This window comes from Haliotis cracherodii, unplaced genomic scaffold (assembly GCF_022045235.1).
Source record: "Haliotis cracherodii isolate W230 unplaced genomic scaffold, xgHalCrac1.p SCAF_2, whole genome shotgun sequence".
NCBI classification, from domain to species: domain Eukaryota; kingdom Metazoa; phylum Mollusca; class Gastropoda; order Lepetellida; family Haliotidae; genus Haliotis; species Haliotis cracherodii.
This window is the reverse complement of record NW_027266275.1, coordinates 82182133-82205455: the sequence shown is the minus strand read 5'-3', so window position 1 is coordinate 82205455 and position 23323 is coordinate 82182133. Positions and strand designations below refer to the sequence as shown.

The following is a 23323-nucleotide window of genomic DNA, read 5'->3' as shown; positions in this document are numbered from 1 at the left end:
ATATTTAGTTCTATTATCAATGATAATTATGCCCAAGGAAAATGTTGTATTGAAACACTCATACCATGCAATCGGTGCATGTACATGAGGAAATGAACACATTTATTTACTAAAAAAGTCACTGATTTTTGTTTGTTTCTGACTATCACGTTCCTCTGTTCTCAGTTGTGACAGTATGCAGCGAACTTTCATTACGTGAAGTTGTTCGTGTCTATCATTTTCTAAGTGCTACAATAAACACTCGGCCCCATTAATAGCATCTCGAACAGAGGGTGCCATTGGCTGAACAGATTCATCGTCACCGTTATCATCCTCTTCATCATCGACGATTTCGACGGACATAGCTGCGGCAACCAACTCTTGGTCGTTCAGAAGTTCGGCAATCGGCAGGTTGTCGTCGCACGTGTTCTACCCCGTGGCCGTCTCTGGGGATACATCGATGCTGTTCTCCTTAGCATAGTCGCGGTACTTTCGTACAGCATCGGTGACATCTTCTTCTTGAAACACCATGAAATCTTCATCAACCATGAATGCTGGCCCAAGTCCCTTCATCCAGCAGTTGTTGATGGTGGCTGGCGTCACCTTCATCAAGGCTTTGTCTGTCTGAAGAACAGCATCCTTCACTGTGCGTCTTCAGGAACGCAACAGGATCCAATCCTCTTTCCACCAACGCACTCACTAGGAATCTCCGATAATGTGCCTTGTATGCTTTTATTATCCCTTGGTCGCGCGGTTGAATAAGGGAGGTTGTGTTTTCGGCAATAGGAATGCCTTTATGAGTCCATCATGCGACTGTAAAGTACTTGCTGGGGGATGGGCGGGGCAGTTATTCATTAGGAGGATGGCTTTCTCCTCCAAGTTCGGATATGGTCACAGAGAGCTGGAACAAACTTGCGAAAAAAATAATCTTAAAAAATCTTGGCTGTCACTCAAGCATTTGCAGAAGCGCTGTAGTGTGCAGGAAGTGTTTCTTTGTTTACGTGATGAAAGCACCTGGGATTCTGGGCACTGCCGATCACCAATGGCTTCAACTTGTGAGTCCCAGGCTTGTTGCACTTGAGCAAAACTGTCACCCGTTGCTTGGCGGACTTGAACCCAGTCTGCTTGTCTTCTTTGGTGCCTAGGTTCTTGTCAGGCAACAGCTTGTAGTACAGGCCGGTCTCGTTACAGTTGTAAATCTGCTCCTAGTCGTACCCCTTGGACTCAATCAGCTCTCTAAGGATGGGGGAAAACGCGTCAGCAGCATTGTCGTCAGCCAATCTCCGCTCCTCGGTCACTGTAAACGACTTGTTTCCATGTCGTTTTTTGGAATCTCCACAACCAGCCTGCGCTGACCTTGAATGTGTCGTCAGGTCCATGTATATCTAGGGACAGTTTCTGAGCTTGCATTTTCACTATCTCGCCAGAAAGTGGTATGCCACCATGTCTGCTTTGCGCGAACCACGCAAACAGCGCTGCATCCAGTGTAGAGTCAGTTGCCCCTTTATTTTGCTGCTTCTGCAATCCCCCGATCTCGTGGGTCTCAAATGCAAGATCTTGAAGTTTTCTTCTTCTTTCAGCCATCCACGTATGGTCCCTGCTGGAATCCCAGTTGAACGGCTGACACTAGCTTGCGATTCACCCTCTCTCACCCGCCTCACTATCTCCAACTTTTCTTTAATAGTGTAAGTCTGTCGCTTAGATTTACTCGCAGTGGTTGCCATGATTGAAATGGTAAAGACTAATGAACTAAGATTTATTTTATATCCTTCGTAATTACGCTATTTAAACAATGAAGTTCCAATGTTTTTTTAGGTCTCTCATGGTTACTCACGTCCGGATTAAATACCGGAAGCCATTGTTTCTATTGTTGTTATAGCATTACACGCGTCCGGTTTGAAGTTCGAAGACATCTCACATGTTGTCTTACCAATCACATCAAGCTGAGATGAGTATTTAAACAAACAATGCAGCTTATGTTTGTTGTTGCTGTGATTTGATTTTATGTGACTATAATGCCAGATCTGTGTACAAAATGTTTTTTCACAACCGGAACAAAATGCAGAATGGTTTTGATCACATGCAGCCAGATACATTGAACGTAATTGTTTACAAATACACTCATGTGTACTTCGACTTGGAATTAAATATCATCAATTTATTTGTAACTTTATTTGCTTTAACACGCTTTTAGGGGGAAATTCTTCATGCATTTTTGGGAGCCAAGGTTTACCCCGCGCCGCATCCGGAGTAGTGGCACATCGAGGAGCGTTAAGTCGAGGGATCACTGTATGATGTTTGATAGAGTGAGATGAACACTTTATTGATCTTTAACGAAAGAACACAGAGTGCCGCCATTGATACCCACTTGCACATGGTCATAAATCCCAAACGAGACTCGTACCTCTGACCAATGTATATACATACAATAATGAGGGGCGGTCGGGTAGCCTAGTGGTTAAAGCGTTCACTCGTCACGCCGAAGACCTGGGTTCGATTCCCGACATGCGTACAATGTGTGAAACCCATTTCTTGTGTCCCCCGCCGTGATATTGCTAGAATATTGCTAAAAGCGGCGTAAAGCCATACTCACTGACATACAATAATAGACCTTAATTGCATGTACACTACAGGTGGTAGTCGCTCTTCATGTTGAGGGTGCTGTAGAACTTAGATTCTGCGAGGACTTGAAACATTTCCTCCATTCAGGGAATTGCGTAGCTTTACTTAATGGTCTGTTGGTTAAGTTGGCGAAAATCAACGCAAAGTCAGAGTTTTCCTGACTTCTTACCTACCAGTACAACATTTGAAGACCATGGAGAACGACTCCACAAAGTAGAAGTTAAGTAGAAGATGGTTGAGATGTTCCTTAACTGCTTTGTAGTTGGTGGTACTCTTCTGTAACAATGTTTGCATGGCATGTCATCTGTAAGTTCAATTCGATGACATAGTCTGTCTGTGTGTCCCAACTCAGTGTCTCCTGTGGAAAATACATCCAAGTAATCATAGATGACTTGTTTTCCCTGTGCAAGTTCTTCCTCTGAAGCGGCTGTATTGTTAATGTCCGTGAGGTCCAAGACAGAGGCATCTTTAGATGTGCTGATGATGAAGAGGTCTGTGGTATACCTTACTTCACAACTTGCAATCACATAGAGAACACGACTTAGTATGGAGCTAGCATTTGAGTGTAGAGTGTGAGTTTAGTGTATCAGAGGCGCTCCTGCCAGTGTAATATTGCCAATATGAGCGCCTCCAAATTGAGGTTGTTGATGTGCCAAGTGCGCTGTGCGCCGGACCACAGCCCTGAGGTCATCTGGTCCTCCTGTAGAAGGCATCTACGATCAGATGGGACATTGGGTTGAACTCTGTTAAGGAGACACCTAAGATGAGGCGGGTAAATAATGACAAGGCCACTGAAATACCAAATGTGAGTACTGCCTGTCAAGAATAGAGTGAGAATCAAAACAGCCATTTATTCGTTAAGCACTTTTTGGAATCAACATAGGTTCAGAATTCAGCTTTAGAACACTTTAAACGCTGAAAACAGATCAGGATCAAATATGCAGGTGTCTTGTGGCAGAAGCACATGGTTTACATGAAAAAAAATAAAAGTTGGAATTAGGTAAACGAAATAATTACCTTGGATCATAGAAAAATTAAAATAAGGCAATTTGGTAACTGACACTTTAGAACAGCCGCCCCCAAATTTATTAAATAAATTTTAGATTCGTGAGAGTCAAATTGTACCTAGCTGGGTTTGGGCAACAGGTCTCTATGAATGCACTCAATGCAGAATGCCTGAATGTCAACAAAGTCAACAGGGTGAAGTCCTCATCACAACAAGAAGTCAACAGGGTCCGGTATCATCAGGCAGTTCTGTTAGCAGCACTATTCTGGCATTGTGATCTTCCGGAGACATTTGAAGAACAGGCTTTCATTGGTGAAGGGAATGCATGTTTCTTGGATCCAGTGAATCAACCAGACTGAGAAGTAATGACGGTACAGATAAACACCCCTGTAAGGAAATCTCAGAATGAAATCAGCTTGTCATCAATGCCGAATCTGATGCAGATATTATTCCTTCATCAATCTTCTACAAACTCCACCTGCAAGGTTGTAATCTCCAGACACCAGGGCCCCGTTCCTCAAAGCGATCTTAGCGCTACGATGATCGTAAACCTATGTTAAAGTATGGGACTTACGATCACCTTAGTGCTAAGATCGCTTTGTGGAACGGGGCCCTGGTGTAAAAACTGAGTGGAGTAATCATCTGCAGCCTGGGAGTTTGCAAGATATGCGTGGACGTACCTGGATGTGACTGTGCAACAGAGCTTCAGGTCATCGACACCGACAGACCGGTACGAAACCGCACAAAGAGTTTGACTGCTAAATTTGACATTCCAATCACTGTTGGCATTACGACGCAAGAAACTAAGCTGTGTGATTCTACCATGACATTGATGAATGCTTGATATGGATTGGTTCAAAAGAGGCTTCCTTTTTGCTACGAAAACCCCTTTCAAATATATTAAGCTTTTACACAAAAAAACGTGCGTATGAATACATAGACAGCCTACATATCAATTCTTAGAAATGTCTGCTGATCGATCACCCCCATATGAACTGTAAAACGTATCTATATTTCCTCTAATGCATGCTGGGTCTTCAATACCAGCCAGGTCTCTTATACACGCCGAGGCAAGGGCTCTCGCGAAATTAACAGATGGCATAGCATCAAATAGAGGAAATATGGTAGTTTGATATCGGATGTTTTGGGCGTTGGCTAGGCCTCAACCCTGACTGCATCGATGATGACATTAAAAGATTTAACGAAGGCATATCTTTTGCATACAGATGAAATGTTTATGAAACTGTTAGGGAAATGCTATGGTGATCAGAATTGGAACAGTTTAAGTTATTTCCTCATCGAAACAACCGACAATGAAATTAAAATATAACATTATAAAAATTGATTGAAAAAACTTAATTCATTACAACATGTTGTTTACAAACCTTTTTGTTAGCGATATTCGTTGATTTCTCAGTTCACCACCATCGTAAGGACTTCGCAGAAGAAGATATGCAAGTCCATCACTCAGAAAACACTTATCCATTTGAAAATCCATGGAAACAATGTCCCTACATCATTGAAGTCAAACTTGATGAAATTCATTTCAGAACATGCACAATTAAGAAAATCATACACGACCCTCTATGTCTGGGCAACGAATGGCTAATTCCATTCACACTCTGGCTTGGAATCCATGAAATCTTGAAATTGACAGGTCACACCATGCAGATACTAAGATAGGCCCAACTTCGTGTAAAAATGTCCAGTTCATCTGCAAACTAAAAAGCGGCTGTTCAGTCATACTCAGTTGCATTGGTAATCATATTGTACCAGCAGGCTCGATCATTCCCAGTAAATCTACAGGTTAATGTTGAACCACATCATAGATCGGTGTTGTCATCTCGCTTCATTTAGCTAGCATCGGAGAATGTAAACACAAGATTGTCAGCCATTGACAGCTGCGAGGTGTGAGTAACCGTGATGTAGGTCAAGTTATGCCACATCCAAGTTCGGGGTGGAGAGGCATTTATTTTTATTGTATTATTGTTTACTGGTGGTAATTGCTAACTAACGAATAACACTTACACATGTTAAATGTATAACAGAATGTTAATTCAAAATTTTTGTTGTAGAAATGTATTATTTGTTTAGCATTTTAAAACCATTTTCTACAACCTGTCACCCCTACAATAGAAATGATGGCATGTTCGATTTCCAAGATATGACCTCTCCCTTCAAATTCCAAGAATTGACAGTCAGTCCACAACAGTGAGTGAGTGAGTATGGTTTTACGCCGCTTTTAGCAATATTCCAGCAATATCACGGTGGGGGACACCAGAAATGGGCTTCACACAGTGTACAACAGTGAACAACAAGTTGGTAGAAATTGAAACATCTGTCTTTGGACTAATTTTGGAGTGTTATTTGTCAACTTCTTTTTGAAAAACTATGTGTTTTGAACACTCATTTTGAACTACTCACGACTACAGTGTTTTTAATCTTGAACTTTAGTAATAATTGTTACATACAGCTGTGACCACTTTTCGGAATGTTCTAAGATTGCGTACCTGTGTGCCTGTGTTGTTACGCATTGCAAGAGAGCGCCGTTTTCAAAGCGTTGTTGCTGTCATGGTAGAATGGAGATAAACCTACTGTGTTTTGAAATTTGATGTAGTCCCACGTACTGTAAAGTAGATACCTCTTTATTATATAGCGCTCGCTTCAAAATCAAAATAAAGAGGTTTCTACAGTGGGACTACATCAAATTTCAAAACACAGTAGGTTTATCTCCTAAATGACAGAAGTCTGAGATCTCTGGGTTTAATGGGAAACTGCACTGTTTCTACAGGAATAATACAGTTCACAGGCACTGTATGTTTGGTGAAGCACATTGTTATCCAGCTTTGTTTATATTCTGACTCCGTCCCCTTGATTGCCAAGGTTTCTATAGGAAGCAGAGGTACTTCCAGTGATGTATACACATGCACAAAAGTTAAGCTCCACCATATTCATAGTCTCTTGATTTCTCGTGTGGGAATCAGAAATACGAAATATGATGATGTATGACTGAATTAGGCTTCCATAGTTTCATGAACCCAAATTTGTCCAGATACCACAAGGAAAGCATGCTTTACGTGTTGCTGCAGTTCCCCTACCCTATAAATAGTGAAATTCAAGTTTCAGACACGCGGTTGCATTTTGCTCCTGTGTGAGATTCCCCTACCAATAGAGGTTGAAAATCAGCCATGGTGAGGAGAAAGTTAACGAACGCTGAAAGATGGCAAGTGATAGGCATGAAAAATGCTGGCATGTCATGCAAGGCCATTGCATGACAAAAGGGTTGTCATCACAGTGTTATCACTCGTTTGATTGTCAAACATGGTCAAACCAATGATGTCAATGAGTGAGTGAGTGAGTGAGTTGGGTTTAACGCCGCTTTTAACAGTATTCCAGTTATATCGCGGCGTGTCAGCTTAATGTGGGAGGAAAGCCCGAAGTGATGCAGGTCTTAGACGTTTACTTCTTCGTTGAAACCCACGAGCACGGGTATGGTGCTGACAAACCTAGAAACATAATCATGGCGAACCGGGATTTGAACCCACAATCATAGGTTTCTGGCGTGCCCAAGGGGCGCAACTCTGCACAATGTCAATGACAGGCATAGGTCTGGTAGGCAAAGAAAGACCTCTAACAGAGGATAGACGTCTTTTCAGGATAGTCAGACAAAATCCATTTGCCACTTCAACAGATTTAAGACTGCAGTGGATTATCCATCAGAGACTCTCGACCATGACCATAAGGCGTCGCCTCAGAGCGGCTGGTTATAACACCAGAAGACCAGTGAAACGTCCCCAACTGACTGAGAGGCACATGCGGAATCGTCTGATATGGTGTCGTGCCCGTAGTCGATGGAACATGGCCAACTGGAGAAGCATCCATTGGTCTGATGAGTGTCGAATGCTGCTACGAACTGTTTGGAGGCAACGTAACACTCGTTTTGCACCAAGGAACATCCAGAAGACCTAACAATGTGGCGGGAGGTCTGTCATGATATGGGGTTGTGTTTCCTTCGGCTGCAAACATTCGCTGGTGACAATTCGTGGAAACCTGAATGGCCAACAATACCAAGATGCCGTTCTTCATCCAGTGGTAGTCCCTCATTTTGAAAACCATCCTCTTCAGACAAGACCTGTTTACATGGACGACAATGCTAGACCACAAAGATCTTGGGCAGTTTTAGCTTATTTGCGTCAAGAAGCTATTGCCACTCTTCCTTGCCCGGCCTGTAGTCCGGATCTTAATCCGATTGAGCATCTCTGGGACATTCTTGGCTGGAAAATCAGACATCATGATCCCCCAGTTCAAAATCTCGCTGGACTTGAAGCCGCACTTCATGAAGAATGGATTTGTTTACCTCAGAGAAGCATTCAAGGACTTGTAATGAGTATGAGGTGTAGGGTTGAAGCTGTGGTCAATGTCCGGGGATCATACACACGTTACTGACGTTTCTGTCTTGCAATAGACTCTGCACTCCCTAGGGTGTCTATGTGACACCTGATATGGTCTGCTGATATCATGACAGTTACATGACCAAAAAAGTTTTTCATTGTTTTCTAATCCTTCAATTTCTGGTCTTCGGTAAAATTCTATTCTGCTCATATTCTTTTGGAACACAAGATAAACTTGCTTTGGGACAACTTTTGCATCACATGAGGTTTACATATACGGCTTATAACAATCGTACATATCCTTATCATAGTCATCATTAAGTGCCAAAAGTAACAGCTCACAAATATTGTGGGTGGCGCTTAACTTTTGTGCATGTGTATATACTCAACAACAAAAGTTCCTGTGACAGCAATATTTTAGTGTATTTTTCAAACAAGTAAAGTTTGCTTTTCCATATTTTATTCAAGTAACAAAAACGCATCTGCTACAGAAGAGCATGCATTCCATGCAAAAGTTGACATTTATGCAAGCCCCATGCATTTCACTACCCAAGAATGGGTATAAAAACATAAGTGTTATCGGGATTCCATATGCATCGTGCTGACAACCACTCAGAAAAACAGCAAAATTACGCAATTATTCAACTTTACGAAATGCTACGCCTGTCCGAAAATGAGCGTCTGCGAGCCATTGGTATGCTTGAAGCAGGATCGAGTCAACGTGATGTTGCAAGACAATATAACGTCCACAAAAACACCATTTGGTGTTTATGGCAACGTTGGCAACGAATGCAGTCAGAGACCATCCTCGGAGTGGCAGGCAATGAGTAACCAATAATCGTCAAGACAACTGTATTCGAACAACACACCTACGAAATTGATTCCAGCCAGCAACAGTGACTGCAAGAAGCATCCCTGGCCTTCGACGCATATCTTCACAAACCGTACGTCGTCGCCTCAGATGTGCAGGGATTGTCGCCAGACGTCCCATTTTGACAGGAAATCACCATCAAGCACGTTCTATTCACTGACGAGCCTCGTATTCACCTCAGCCACAGCGATGGACGGATTCAAGTGTATAGACGTTCAGGTGAATGTTACGTCAACCATTGTGTCATTAAAGAGATCGGTTCGGGGGTGGCAGCATTATGGTACGGGGTGGCAGCATTATGGTACGGGGTGGGATTACAGCAAGACAGAGGACCCGTTTGATAGTGGTAGAGGGAAATCTCAATGGACAGCGCTACAACGACGAGATCATCGACCCTGTTGTTCTACCGTTTTTGCGTTGTCATGGCCCAGGCATTACCTTTCAACATGACAACACCCAGCCTCATATTGCTCAACTTGTTCAGGATTCTCTTCAACAAAACAACGTGAATGTCATCCCCTGGCCAGTTCACTCCCCTGATCTCTCACCAATCGAGCACATGTGGGATGAGATGGATCAGTGCCTTCGACGTCAACCACGTGTTCCACAGACACACCAGGAACTTCAAAACATGCTCCAGCAGATACTTTGTGCGACACCTGGTCCATTCAATGGGACGAGGATGTGTTGCTTGCGTCCCAACCAGAGATGGACACACACGCTATTGATTTGTAAATTGACATTTTGGCATGTTCATGTTTTTTATGAAATCACACATTTTGTGGAGTCAGTATGGCAAATTAAACTATTTGAACACTTACAGGAGTCTTTTATCTGTTGCAAACCGAAATTGTTTCAGATTTGGTAAAAAAACCATAACTTTGCATTAAATCTTATTCAATGTCACAGGAACTTTTGTGTTCAGTATAGTTACTGTACGCCACAGGAATGAAACTTCACTCATGAGTGTCAATTGACTTGACTGTCCACTCATCACAAAGTGGACCAGGCTCAAATAGGTCATCACGCTGATGTTTGGAGCGACAGAGGGTTTGCACTAGGATTTTGTCTCGGTAGGGGTAGGTGAGAAGATAACCAATATGATCTATTGGCTGGCCAATATATGGTACACCATCCTCATGGTGAGATGACTATATTGGATAGATCCATGCTTGTATGTGATAACATCCTTATCACATTGCCATTGTAACCCAAGGATCCTCTTTTCCATGTACCAACCAAATTCACAACTCTCTGACCTTGCATCAGAGGGGAAGTCTTTGTAATTGAGGGGACATTGCTGGCCCACTGTCTCATGTTGAATCCACAAATTATATAAGGGGCTGTCTCATCTTGACGATTGGATCTTTGCCCTGGGTCTCTGTAGGAAGTCTCTCCAAGACTTTGTCCACACAGAACGATTTGAGGGTCAACTCAGAAACATCTGGATATCGTCCTTGTTGTCAATGACGTGCTTTGTTAGGAGGTTGCACAACACCGACTGCAGGTTGTGCCAAATGGCAAAATTTACCATTCATAGGTATCAGTTTAACTATCACGGTTCAGGTTACGCCACAGGAAGAGATGGAGACATTAATGATCAGGTAACAGTCTGATTTGGTGGAACATTGTCTTGATAACGCCAGAGATGGCAATGTTGTATTGGCAGAACCTCCGGAAAACTCCTAAAAGTGATGATCACAATGTTGGATGATGTCTGGAAGAGCGAAATCATAATGATCAGTTATCTTTTTATCATGAGTCTGGAAGAGCGAAATCATTATGATCAGTTATCTTTATACCATGAGTCTGGAAAAGCGAAATCATTATGATCAGTTATCTTTTCCATGAAACCTTTAGTTATCAATTCTTCTATCTTCCGGTCATGGATAGAGGCTCTTGAGGTTTGACAACACAGATTCCTTCTGGCTTGAAGTGGCGAAAGGAGTGGCATAATAAGTCTCACCATCAACTACCACAGTCGAAAGTCTCAGACTCCAGAGTGCCAATTGCAAATTTGTCCAGCTGGGAACGGACCACCTCCCTCTCAGTTTAAGGAAGAATGTCAAGTTTCCATAAATCTTTCAACAGATTCAATCAATAAGGGGCACGGTTTTGTCTTGACAGTCAACAAACAAGTTGAATTCATTTGATTTTCTCTGATACAGTGATAGCACTGTTAGGAACTTGTAGCGGCCATCCGAGACTGCAACAGGCACTGAGGTTGTACAGAATCAGACTGGTTCTCTTGGAAGAATTAGTTCTGCATGATCAGAGGTGAGAGGTGCGTCATTGTCTATTTTTGGTTGATGAAGACTTTGTAGATGTTCATAGCTCTTCTGCATGAATTCAACAGGATAACTATGCTGAGACAATGAGAGCTGGTCAGAAGCATAGGCATTGCTTTTTGGAAATTTGTCATCAGGTATGTCTCTGTGAGATACCTTGAGGTTCGCTGCATATCCAGAACAGTGGAATGGTGTATCGTGGTATAAAAGGAATTCGTTCAAAACGTGCAAGAGAAAAGCCATGTGCTGCATGGACCAGCTGGAGTCATGACATGATAAATTGAACAACTTCTCATCACCTACCTCAGTTGTTCAGTTGGAAAAGAGATTGCAGTTACGATTCACGTCATGGCATTTTCATGTTTAAAAAAATGGTGACTTTATCAAATCATCAAACACAATTGTGTTGACATCAAGAGGCAAGTTTACAAAATGTCAATTGTAAAACCAATGTATTACAATTGAAATGTAAAACCCCAAAACAGTTTTAGAAGTGACCCATTTCAAAACCTAGGTTTGGAAGAGTACCGCTTCAAAACCTTGTTTTGGAAGGTGTAATAACCAAGTCTCTTGTGTTCTTAATTCTTTATTTTGGTTTCTTTCATTCTTTCTTATCTATTTTCTTTTGCTCTTTTGCACATACAGTCCACATACAGATTGATTGAAACAGATGAGAAGCTGTCTCAGTGCTTAACAAAACAAACAATTAAATGTCTATACATATTAAACAATAATTAACTTCAAGAAGACTAGGCTCACATATGAACTACATGGGCAAGTAAGGCAAGGTGAGCTTCTACAGAAGAACTAACACACACAGATGAAACAATTATCAGTTCTAACACTAGAGAATTACTAAAAGTTTAGCATTATGTATGTAATGTTACATTGCATTTACATTAAGTGTTTGAGGCTTGGTGTGAAATTGTGAAACTGGCTTACCATTGTTTTAGACCAAAAATATGACTTGGTGACTTGGACATGTGCCTTCTGGCTACCACATGGCTTGAAAAACTGACTCCAGAGCATTTACCTCCCCTTGTTATATATTTAGAAGGGTAGTGGCTTAAGACCAGTTAATACAAATTTTAGAACTTAAAACGGAATGGGAATATTACAAATTGCAAAGAAACGAAAAATGAATATAACCTTTTTAGAAGCTAAAAGAAAACGATGAAATTTTGACCACTAGACACCGGCCTCCTGATTGTAGAATGTAAGTGAAATAATTAATAAAAGTGGTACCTTAGGGGCAAAATATATCTTTCTTATGAATTAAACTAAGATAAATCACTTTGTCATATAACATACAAACAAACATTCTGGATTAAACTAAAATGTAACACTGTCTCAATCAGATACAGCTAATGTTCTTTAGTCTCTTTTGATGTTGTTTTGTAATATTTCACATTACACAGTTCACCTTCAGTCACTATTTCTCAGAATAACACACAGTTTGTCGATTGGTCGCAATAGTTCAAAAGTAGCGGTTTTAACTTTCACAGTTCTCACTAAGTCTCTTCTGTCTCTGAACACTTCAATAACACGACCAAGTGCCCATGCATTGAGCGGCATATTGTCCATGACAAGTACAATATTTCCAACTTGAAGGTTTTTCTTGCTGGTGTTCCACTTTTGTCTTTCTTGCAATAAGGGAAGATATTCTCTACTCAATCTTTTCCAGAAAACATCTGCTAGATATCGTACCTGTCTCCACCGACGCTTGCAGTACACGTCATCCTTGGAAAATGTCCCGGGCGGCATCATCTCTCCTGATCTCAAATAAAGAAGATGGTTTGGTGTTAGAGGTGTTAGATCATTTGGACTACAAGGTACATCTGTAAGGGGCCTTCCATTGACAATGGCTTCGATTTCACAGAAGAGTGTGTTGAGAGGTTCATCATCCAACTTCAAAACCTGTTCATGCATAAGTGAGTACATGATTTTCCGAACAGTGTGTACCATCCTTTCCCAAACGCCACCATAGTGTGAAGCTGATGGAGGATTGAAGCGCCATTCGATCCCTTCATTTACCAATGTGGTACTTAACTTGGATTGATTGAAGGTGGAGAGTGCTTCACGAAGCTCTCGTTTACTTCCAACTAAATTGATGCCATTGTCAGATCGGATAATCTTTGGTGGACCACGCCTGGCAATAAACCGTCTGATGGCATTTATGCATGAGTCAGTGTCCAAAGAGCTAGCTACTTCAAGATGAATAGCCCGAATAGCCATACAGGTGAAAAGTACACCATATCTTTTGACATAGCTTCTTCCACGTTTTACTTGAAATGGACCAAAGTAGTCGATACCAACACTGGAGAAAGGGGGCATATCTGACTTCAGGCGATCCTCTGGAAGATCTGCCATTTTTTGTTGACCAACTGGCGCTTGATATCTACGACAAATGAGATATTTAGCAAGCTGTGATTTGATAATAGATCTGGCTCCAATTATCCAGAATTTCTTTCTCAGATGGGCCAAAATGGCATTCTTTCCAAGGTGTCCAACTGCCTTATGAGCATCATTCACTAGAAGATTAGACAACTGACAGTTCTTTGGCAAAACTATTGGATGCTTTGATTCATAGTTGATTTTGGATTTCTCAAGGCGTCCGCCAACTCGGATAACATCATTTTGAAGAAATGGATCAAGTTTGTATAAAGCACTGGCCTTTCTTACTGTCTTATCAGACAGTGAAAAACCCTTTTCGCTTAAGATTTCAAGGTCCTTTGGGAAGTGTCTATTCTGACAGTTTTGAATAAGTACTTTTTCAGCATGCTGAAGCACATCAGTTGACATCTGGTGATTCTCAAAGTCACCAGTTTGTTCATCTTTGTGATGAGAAATATTCTGTCGAAGCTTTCTCACAATCAGAATGATCCATCCAACTGCCCTTTTCAGCTGTCTCCAGCTAGAATAGTGGTTTATTAATCTGTCGAAAATGTCATTGTCTAACTGTACTGTAGCATAGTTCACAGACTGTTTCACTTCCGGATCTTTCTCCAAAGAAGTACTTGGCATGGTTTCCAGTTGAGGCCAATGAATTTCAGACTGCCAAAGAAAGCTTGGTCCTTCGAACCAAAAGTTCATCTGCCTTTGATTGCAAACATGTACACCCCTTGATGCATAGTCTGCAGGATTTGATTTTGTGTCAACAAATCTCCACTGATGTACAGCCGTAGCTTCCCGTATTACAGCAATGCGGTTGGCTACAAATGTTTTAAAACGTGATGTTGTGTTTGCGATGTATCTCAAGATGGACATACTGTCTGTCCAAAATACGGTGTCACTTAAGCGGTACTGAAGCTCTTGAGTGATCACTCCAGACAGTCGTACAGCAAGTGCAGCTGCTGTTAGTTCCATTCTAGGTATGGTTATCTTCTTCAATGGGGCAACTCTAGGCTTTGCCATAACCAAGATGCAATGCACCTCATTACGTTCATTCAAGAGGCGGAGATAAGCTACTACTCTATAACCAACATCACTGGCATCAGAGAACAGATGTAGATGGCATGATACAACCTTACCAAAGTCTTTTGTCTTGTAAGATCGGGGAACCTAATTTCCTCAAGTCTAGGTAAGTTCTCTTGCCACTGCTGCCACTTTCTATGTGAAACAGCATCTATTTCTTGATCCCATCCATATTGTTTCATCTGAAGACACTGCAATAATTGCTTGGCTTGGAGCACAAACGGGGCTATGAAGCCCAAAGGGTCATATATGCTACTAACAATCGATAGGATCCCTCGTTTCATGTTTAGTTTAGGTTTACTTTGGATTTGGAATCCAAGTGTGTCAGATTCTACAAACCAGAACACTCCCAAAGCTCTTTCACTTGGGAGACTTTCACAGTCAAGGCTCAGTTGTTTCACATCTTTCGCCCTTTCTTCTGATGGAATAGCTTTCATCACAGTGTGGCTGTTGCTTATCCACTTTGTAAGTTTAAATCCACATTTGTGGCATAAGTCTGTGACTTCTTAGACGACACAAATAGCCTGTGTTTCATCCGGAACAGAAGCAAGACAATCATCCACATAAAAGTTGTCCTTTATCATGTCTATGATGTGAGGATCATACTCATTTTGATGATCTTTCGCTGCTTGCTGCAGGGCAAAGGTAGCACAGCTTGAAGACGATACAGCTCCAAAAAGGTGAACAAGCATTCTGTACACTTGTGGCTCCTGTGTAGAATCACCTTCTGGCCACCAGTAGAATCTCAAAAAGTCACAGTCCTTTCTTGGCACTTTGATGTCAGCTAGATGAGGCCAATGTGATGTATCCAAGGATGTAGGTATGTACTTGTTGGATACTGGTATGTGCTCCCTAGAGTATATGGTTGGTAAGGATACAGTATTCTTCAACTCAAGATCATATACTTGGAGGCCATTTACTGCTTGAACTACCGATGTGTGCGGCTGTCCCACTGTGTCAATGGTGATTTCCATCTTCTTCCCACTACATCCAAGCCGGTTGATCAGGGTTTCTGAGCAGAACGACACAGTGCTCCCTGGATCCAAAAAGGCATAAGTTGACTCAACTGTGATGCCATTTCTACAGGCTATTTTAACAGGTATGATAGCAAGAGTAGTTTCATAGTTACCGGCCTCCTTATAGGTACCAAGAATGTTGGAGAGTCCAGCACAGGCACTGATGACTTTCATGTCTGTATTCCGGTCAACATGAAGAATGGACTGATGATTGCCACTACAATGTGAGCAAACAGCCCTCTGGGCACAACCCTTGCTGATGTGTCCTTTATTCAAGCATCTGAAACACAGGCCCTTCGATCGCAGGAAAGATAATCTCTCAATGTGAGGCCTTAAAATAATCTTTTGGCAGTGACCAACCGAATGGGACAGATCATCACAATACATACATGGAACTTGTTCAGCCTGTGCTTTGACAGGAACCGTGGCTCTCATAACTGAAGGTGGCTTCAGAGAATCCTTAGGTTTTACAGCTCCTACCACATCAGTACTGAATGATGGTTTTAGTGATGCAGTTGGCAGTCTTCGGGGTGGTGGTTTACATTTTTCTTCAATTTTCAAGGCATCTCTTCCAAACATGGGGTCTACTGCTTTCTTAGCCTCACGCTTGACAAAGTCGACAAGGTCCTGAAAATCAACCAATCTTCCAGAATCGCGAACATGGAGGACAAGATTTCTCCACTTTTCATGGTGAAAATAGGGCAATTTCATGACTAACTTCCTCAGATTATCAGGATATTCAAGGATTTTGACAGCAGTGATTGTACTCACAGCATTCAAACATTCCTGTAAGAAGATAGCATATTCATCATTATTACTTGCCCGTGAAGAGATCACCCGTTTAATAAACATACAGCTTTATTACACATTGTGTAATACCAAAACGCGTGCTTATGTACTCTCGGAACACGTTTCACGAACAAATATTGAAAGCTCTCAACATCCCTTGGCGTATCAACGACATTGCGTGTGGAGATGATAGATCACTGGGAGGAGCTTATGGACACACGATGACCCCAGCAACCTTGTTGCTAGGCTGACGTCACATTGCTTTGACTCGCCGATGGATCTTGCAACAAAATTCAACAAATTACGTCATCGGGTATTGTGACGTCATTGTAAACTTTGAGCTGCAAGGCCCCGTTCCACAAGGCGATCGTACTATAGCGCAACGAGAGTCTTTAGTCTAAGTTAAATTATGTGAGTTGTGATAGCCTTAGCACTACGATAATTTTGTGGGACGAACGCCTGAATTCTAAAGGTGGACCATTGTATGATATTAAATTCATACGTTTCAACTTTTGACGTGTTTGAAGTATTATTCTGTTAAACTCAATTGGATTATGCCATGGATCGTGTAGGTGTCGGCCTATTTACACTCAACAGTATAATTCTAAAAACATTATAAATGACAAGTAATAAATAAAATACTAAACTCGCTCTCGTGTAAAACCAATTTTATGAAACTCGTGAATAGTTGTGGTATCTGACTCGCTTTCGCTCGTCAGATACCAGAACTATTCACTCGTTTCATAAAATTGGTATTACACGGGAGCTCGTTTAGTATTCTATATATAGATCTTGGATTATCTATCTTGATTTAAGGCCAAGTGAGAGCACGTTTCACTAAAGCAGAAGCCACAACCTCATCATTGCCATACCGTTCTTCCAACTCTGCCCAAGCTGCTCTATACCCTCTCCTTGCATCCAAGTAACTAGCTCCCTTAACAATTTTGAGAGCTTCCCCAGTGGTAAATTGTTATAAATAGCTCATCTTCTCATCAACTGAATCAGAATTATCTACAATTTTTATCTGGAATTGTCTCTTGAATCTCTGGTACTCAAGTGGATCAGGTGGAGGTTTACGTAGCTGCTGCACCACAGAATATATCACACCTGCATCACCAGAGCTGGCATTAGCTTGACCATCAATATAGCTGTTTGATGGCTTATGAAAGGTTTGAATCTTCTTACCAGGCTGCTTATTATCTTGTGACTCTCCTGCAGTCATTCCAGCAGACCGATCCTTTTCTGTTGAAATGTGAGGTAAGCTAGTGTCACTGAGCTGTTGGGATTGTCGTTCCTCAGCATCACTCCCAAATTCAAACTGATCATAGTTAAAATCCCGAAGAACTCTACACTTGGCCTCGGATATTTCCATCTGGGCTTCAGTTCCAGTTCCTCTTCCTTCATCTTTAGGTTTAATTTGGCCATGTCAAGCTTATACTTCTCTACATCAAGCTTCTGCTTCTGTTTAAGTGCATTTACTTTGGCTTGTAACTCAACCTGTGTCTGCATTTCCCGTATCTGGGCAGATGACATACTTGACCGCGCTGAACATGTGCCTTGAGGGCCAACAGACCTCTTCTTTGATGAAATAACACTTGTCTTGCTAGCACTATCAATATCTCGTTGTACAGAGCCATGCACCATGAAGAAATGTTCAAACTTGGACTTTAAAGCTATTAAGGTAACATCTTGTGACCTACATTCATCTTCAAAGTCAAAACATTCAGATGCCGTTAACAGCCTAGTGTAATCACCACGAGCTTCAAACAGACCACCATATAGTTTAAGCCATTTTGCATACTTGATACGTATCTGTTCAACCATGTCTTTCGTCAGCGAGCTAGCTGCCATTTCAGGTTTGATTTGATCATAATGCCTCAATAGCTGCCTATAAACACTGTCCACTCTTTTACTTGTTGTTTCCTTTGCATGTGTTAAACCCCTTTCAGTCATTTTTCTTGTTCTTTGTTCAATGTTCACGTCTTCAACGTGTTCTTCTTCACTATCCATAGTAATGTCTAACAATGTCAATGCTGTAATAACCAAGTCTCTTGTGTTCTTAATTCTTTATTTTGGTTTCTTTCATTCTTTCTTATCTATTTTCTTTTGCTCTTTTGCACATACAGTCCACATACAGATTGACTGAAACAGATGAGAAGCTGTCTCAGTGCTTAACAAAACAAACAATTAAATGTCTATACATATTAAACAATAATTAACTTCAAGAAGACTAGGCTCACATATGAACTACATGGGCAAGTAAGGCAAGGTGAGCTTCTACAGAAGAACTAACACACACAGATGAAACAATTATCAGTTCTAACACTAGAGAATTACTAAAAGTTTAGCATTATGTATGTAATGTTACATTGCATTTACATTAAGTGTTTGAGGCTTGGTGTGAAATTGTGAAACTGGCTTACCATTGTTTTAGACCAAAAATATGACTTGGTGACTTGGACATGTGCCTTCTGGCTACCACATGGCTTGAAAAACTGACTCCAGAGCATTTACCTCCCCTTGTTATATATTTAGAAGGGTAGTGGCTTAAGACCAGTTAATACAAATTTTAGAACTTAAAACGGAATGGGAATATTACAAATTGCAAAGAAACGAAAAATGAATATAACCTTTTTAGAAGCTAAAAGAAAACGATGAAATTTTGACCACTACAGAAGGTGAGCTGGTCACTATGTTTACCCGAGGTAAGATGGTAATACAGTGACAGGTTTATCAAACAAGTTCTAAAGTAGGGACACTTGCTACAATATAGGGTATGACCTTTCAGGACAACAACAATAGAGCATCAGCTACCCAGAGGATTTCACTCCTGCAGCTATCTGATATCATGCCGACAACAAAGTATCTACTAATATTTAGAGTCAAGTTACTGTTCAAGTTTTCTATTGTGTATTTGTACAAAGTTGTTTTCATGACTATTGGGTATTAGCACCATAGGTAAAGAAGATAAGTAAGTTTGCATAAATTAACTTAGTTAATAATTTCAAAATCCTAGCTTTAACATTACAGTATGCCCAAAACAATCAATATTCATGTGTTGAAGAACATACAGATATGATGTAGTCGATTCATATGAAACTTATATATAAAGGATATTGTAGATCCCAATTCTGTTTTCTTTAATGTAACATTTGTTAATTCTAACATTTGCATGTGCATGTTGTAGATTTCTAGTAGAGACATTTCTCATCATGTCAACAAATACTGATTATAACATTATGATTATGTCATCATAAACCCATTTCTTAACTTCCATTGTACATACCGGTACCCGGAATTATGTGTATGTCATGCCGATAACTTCATGAACGTGACACTGTAAACATTACTGTCATATTGTTACTGTTCTGGAATGAAAATCTAATGTTAATTCCTTAAGTGATGAGAAACAGTCATTTAAAAAAAATTCTGTTTGATGATTTACTTGTTCAACATGTTTATGGTTAATTTGGTGTCGTGTTATGCACAGGGTAATACTTGGCTGAGGCTATTTCATATGACTTCAATGTCTTGATACAGCTCTTTCAACTATGGTAAACATATAATTTGAACAGAATATTGACTTTTGGGTGTATTAATTACAAGCACCAGTACAAATTATCTTAAGAAATTAGAATCAATGATGCCATGTATCACAGCCATGCAATTGCAATGTTCCAGTGTTTTTGATTCATGATTGAATATTGTTTTGTGTTTTTCAAACTTCAGCATCATATTCTACTTCGTGGAGAATGTATCCTTGGAACAAAAGTAAGTGAAGGAGAGTGTTATTATTCAATAAATATCAATAAAGTTATTGTCACTTGGTCCATCCATGTTCTTATGTTGTACAGTCACATGTCTTGTGCCACTGCTCATTGTAATCTTTTGATTCTATTGTGTTTCATAAATGTGTTTTAGAAATTCCGCAAGAAGTTTCTGAATTTGGACAAGGACACAGACAAGGGTACCCTGCGGTACCTGAAGAGGGTAGGCAACAGATCCAGTGTCAATGACAAAGTGAAAGATCGATTTAAGGTAACAATCTAAAGCATAAGTTACGATCTTGGGGTGGGGCACATTAGTCATTGGAAAAAAGGGATTGTTACATGAAATATGCACACCTGGTTAATTTAATTCATTTATTGCCAACAAATTATTCTGTCTAAATTATTCAGCACAAAAGAATGTAATGTATTTACATAACGTAACAATATGTTTATGTTTTGCTCACTCTTCATTCTCTTGTAGATACTGGTAGATATATTGTGCATTGCAGAATCATTAAGCATGTTTCAACCCTGGTTAACAAGCTGATGCATATTGCGTATGGCCTTTAATTATTACTGTTGTAATCAGTGGAAATCTGTCGTCAATTCAGGCACATGAACAATGTGTGCACATAGTTGGAACATCTTACCTGCACACAGTCAGCCCCACAGAGCCACACAGACAGCCACACAGAGCCACACAGACAGCCCCACAGAGCCCCACAGACAGCCACACCCACCCGGACATGCCTGAGACAGTTGGCACAAAAAGAAGAAAGAAATATCGTTCAACAAAATTATGGCCCAAGTCCTCAATGTTCACACCACCATTGGAACCCAACCTGGTAAGTTTTGGTTAACTACAGATAAATCTGAAAACATACATGAAATCTCATGGGAATAAATCATATTAACAGGCTAACATCAACCTGCACAAACAACAGGAAGTATGGAACCCTATACAGAGCAGATATTGATGAATGAAGGAACATGATCACAGCATAGAGGGAAATGGCATCTATGATTCACCATGGAGGGTTTCTCTTTCAAGCAAGATAGGAATTGATAGGGAGAGCTGATGGATGTACACGAATTGATAGGGAGAGCTGATAGATGTACACAAATTGATAGGGAGAGCTGATGGATGTACACGAATTGATACGGAGAGCTGATGGATGTACACGAATTGATAGGGAGAGCTGATGGATGTACACTAATTGATAGGGAGAGCTGATGGATGTTCATGAATTTATAGGGAGAGCTGATGGATGTACACAAACATAATACATTGTATGAATAGAAGCGATCAGCACAATTAAGACAATACAAGCGATCAGCACAATTAAGCCATTGTCTATCTTACTAAGATCATTTGTAGCAAAGGTATATATTATTCACAACAATCTCCCTCTTACACATTATTCCAGATGACATGAAACATGGACTATAAACAGGTAAGTTATGTGCTTAAAAATAATTACTGATCAATACTCTTCAAATTTCTAGACAACTCCAACAACAGAGACTGTGGACATCATTGTAACTATCGGTGCAGTTGAAAACAAAGTCGCACTACCAGTTGAGGAAAACAGACTGAAAGTCAAGATCTCCACCCCTGGAAATGTGTTTGTTATCAGTACCACCACCCCACAAGTGAAACGTGGTGTTTCCGTTAACATTCCTGGCCTGTTAACACCAGTCACAATTGTGAAAATGTGGCAATGCCAGATGGCCTACACAACTGTTCAAAACTTCATGATCAGGTATTTTCAAGTCCTTGTCATACAAGAGAAGGTAATATGTACCTAACAAACATATCATTGAAATATTCATGGTGGCATTTGTCTCCTCACATTCTGCCTTGTCCAGATACATGACCGCATGTATTGACTACATCTTGAAGACAGAAATGATGCTGACACCCCGTCTGGCCGTGAAAGTCAGAGCATCATCATTTGTCAACCCAAGAGGACGAAAGGGGCACAACAGGGCTGCAGATATGTAAAAGGAAAAACAGTTGCTGGTCTTGAAGGATTTAATAAGAGGTCTGGGTGCAAACAAGACAGAGAAGTCTACTGTCAAGATCTCAAAGGCAGCCCCAGTCATTGAATATATTGTCGAAAATCTCCTTCAGTTTACTGAGACAGCAGCTTTTCAAACACATCACCATCAGAGATTTGTTACCAAAGATATTAATGAGATCCTCTCTGTCCTGGAAAGATACACCCCATGGAAAGTGACCCCAGTAGACAACTGTTGGGATTCTCAGGCCTCACCAAGTCACCATTCACCTTCCATGCAAGTCTGATGGCAACTGTAGCCAGGTTGACGCATGGTGTTATCACAGTTGCTGTTGATGATGACAAGAATAGGAGCATCCTGATAAGTCAATGATATGATCATGTATATCATTGTAGATGTGACCGCAAAGTTGAGACTTTTTGTCAGGACTATAGAGTGGATAGTATCAAGAAGCATGGTTATGTGATCAAGGTCCATTGGTCCACAGCATTGGCACCACTGAATGTGTCAATGCAAAGTTTGAAAACATTGAGAGGTCATCCAGTTGAGTGAGTGAGTGAGTTGGGTTTAACGCCGCTTTTAACAGTATTCCAGTTATATCACGGTGTGTCAGCTTAATGTGGGAGGAAAGCCCGAAGTGATGCAGGTCTCAGACGTTTACCACTTCGGTGAAACCCACGAGCACGGGTATGGTGCTGACAAACCTAGAAACATAATTGGGGTGAACCAGGATTCGAACCCACAATCATAGGTGCCCAAGGGGCGCAACTCTGCACAGCGAATCACAGCGCCTTAGACGACTGGGCCAACCGTGCCCCCTCATCCACTAGAGTGTTTGGTGAATTACAATGTGTCAGTGACACAACATGTAGCATCTTTTATTGGTCAAGAGTACAGGGCCCACATGCACAAAGCGATCTTAGCACTAAGATGATCGTAACTCCCATACTTTAACATACGCTTAACATCGTCTTAGTGCTAAGAGGTGTTCCGTGATCTGCAGCCAACACAACATGCTTCAGAATCTCCACTGAACATTGAGGAATCCAAGCCGAAGTGTGACATCAGTTGATTTCTTGTATAAACAATAACTGA

The 23323-nt window shown here is 41.0% G+C and overlaps 2 pseudogenes; one reads left to right on the top strand and one right to left on the bottom strand.

Moving 5' to 3' along the window:
• Window positions 1-929: 929 nt before the first annotated feature.
• LOC139467849 (tigger transposable element derived 5-like) lies at window positions 930-1703 on the bottom strand (annotated as a pseudogene).
• Window positions 1704-18450: 16747 nt separating this feature from the next.
• On the top strand, window positions 18451-22600 carry LOC139467848 (uncharacterized; annotated as a pseudogene).
• Window positions 22601-23323: the final 723 nt, after the last annotated feature.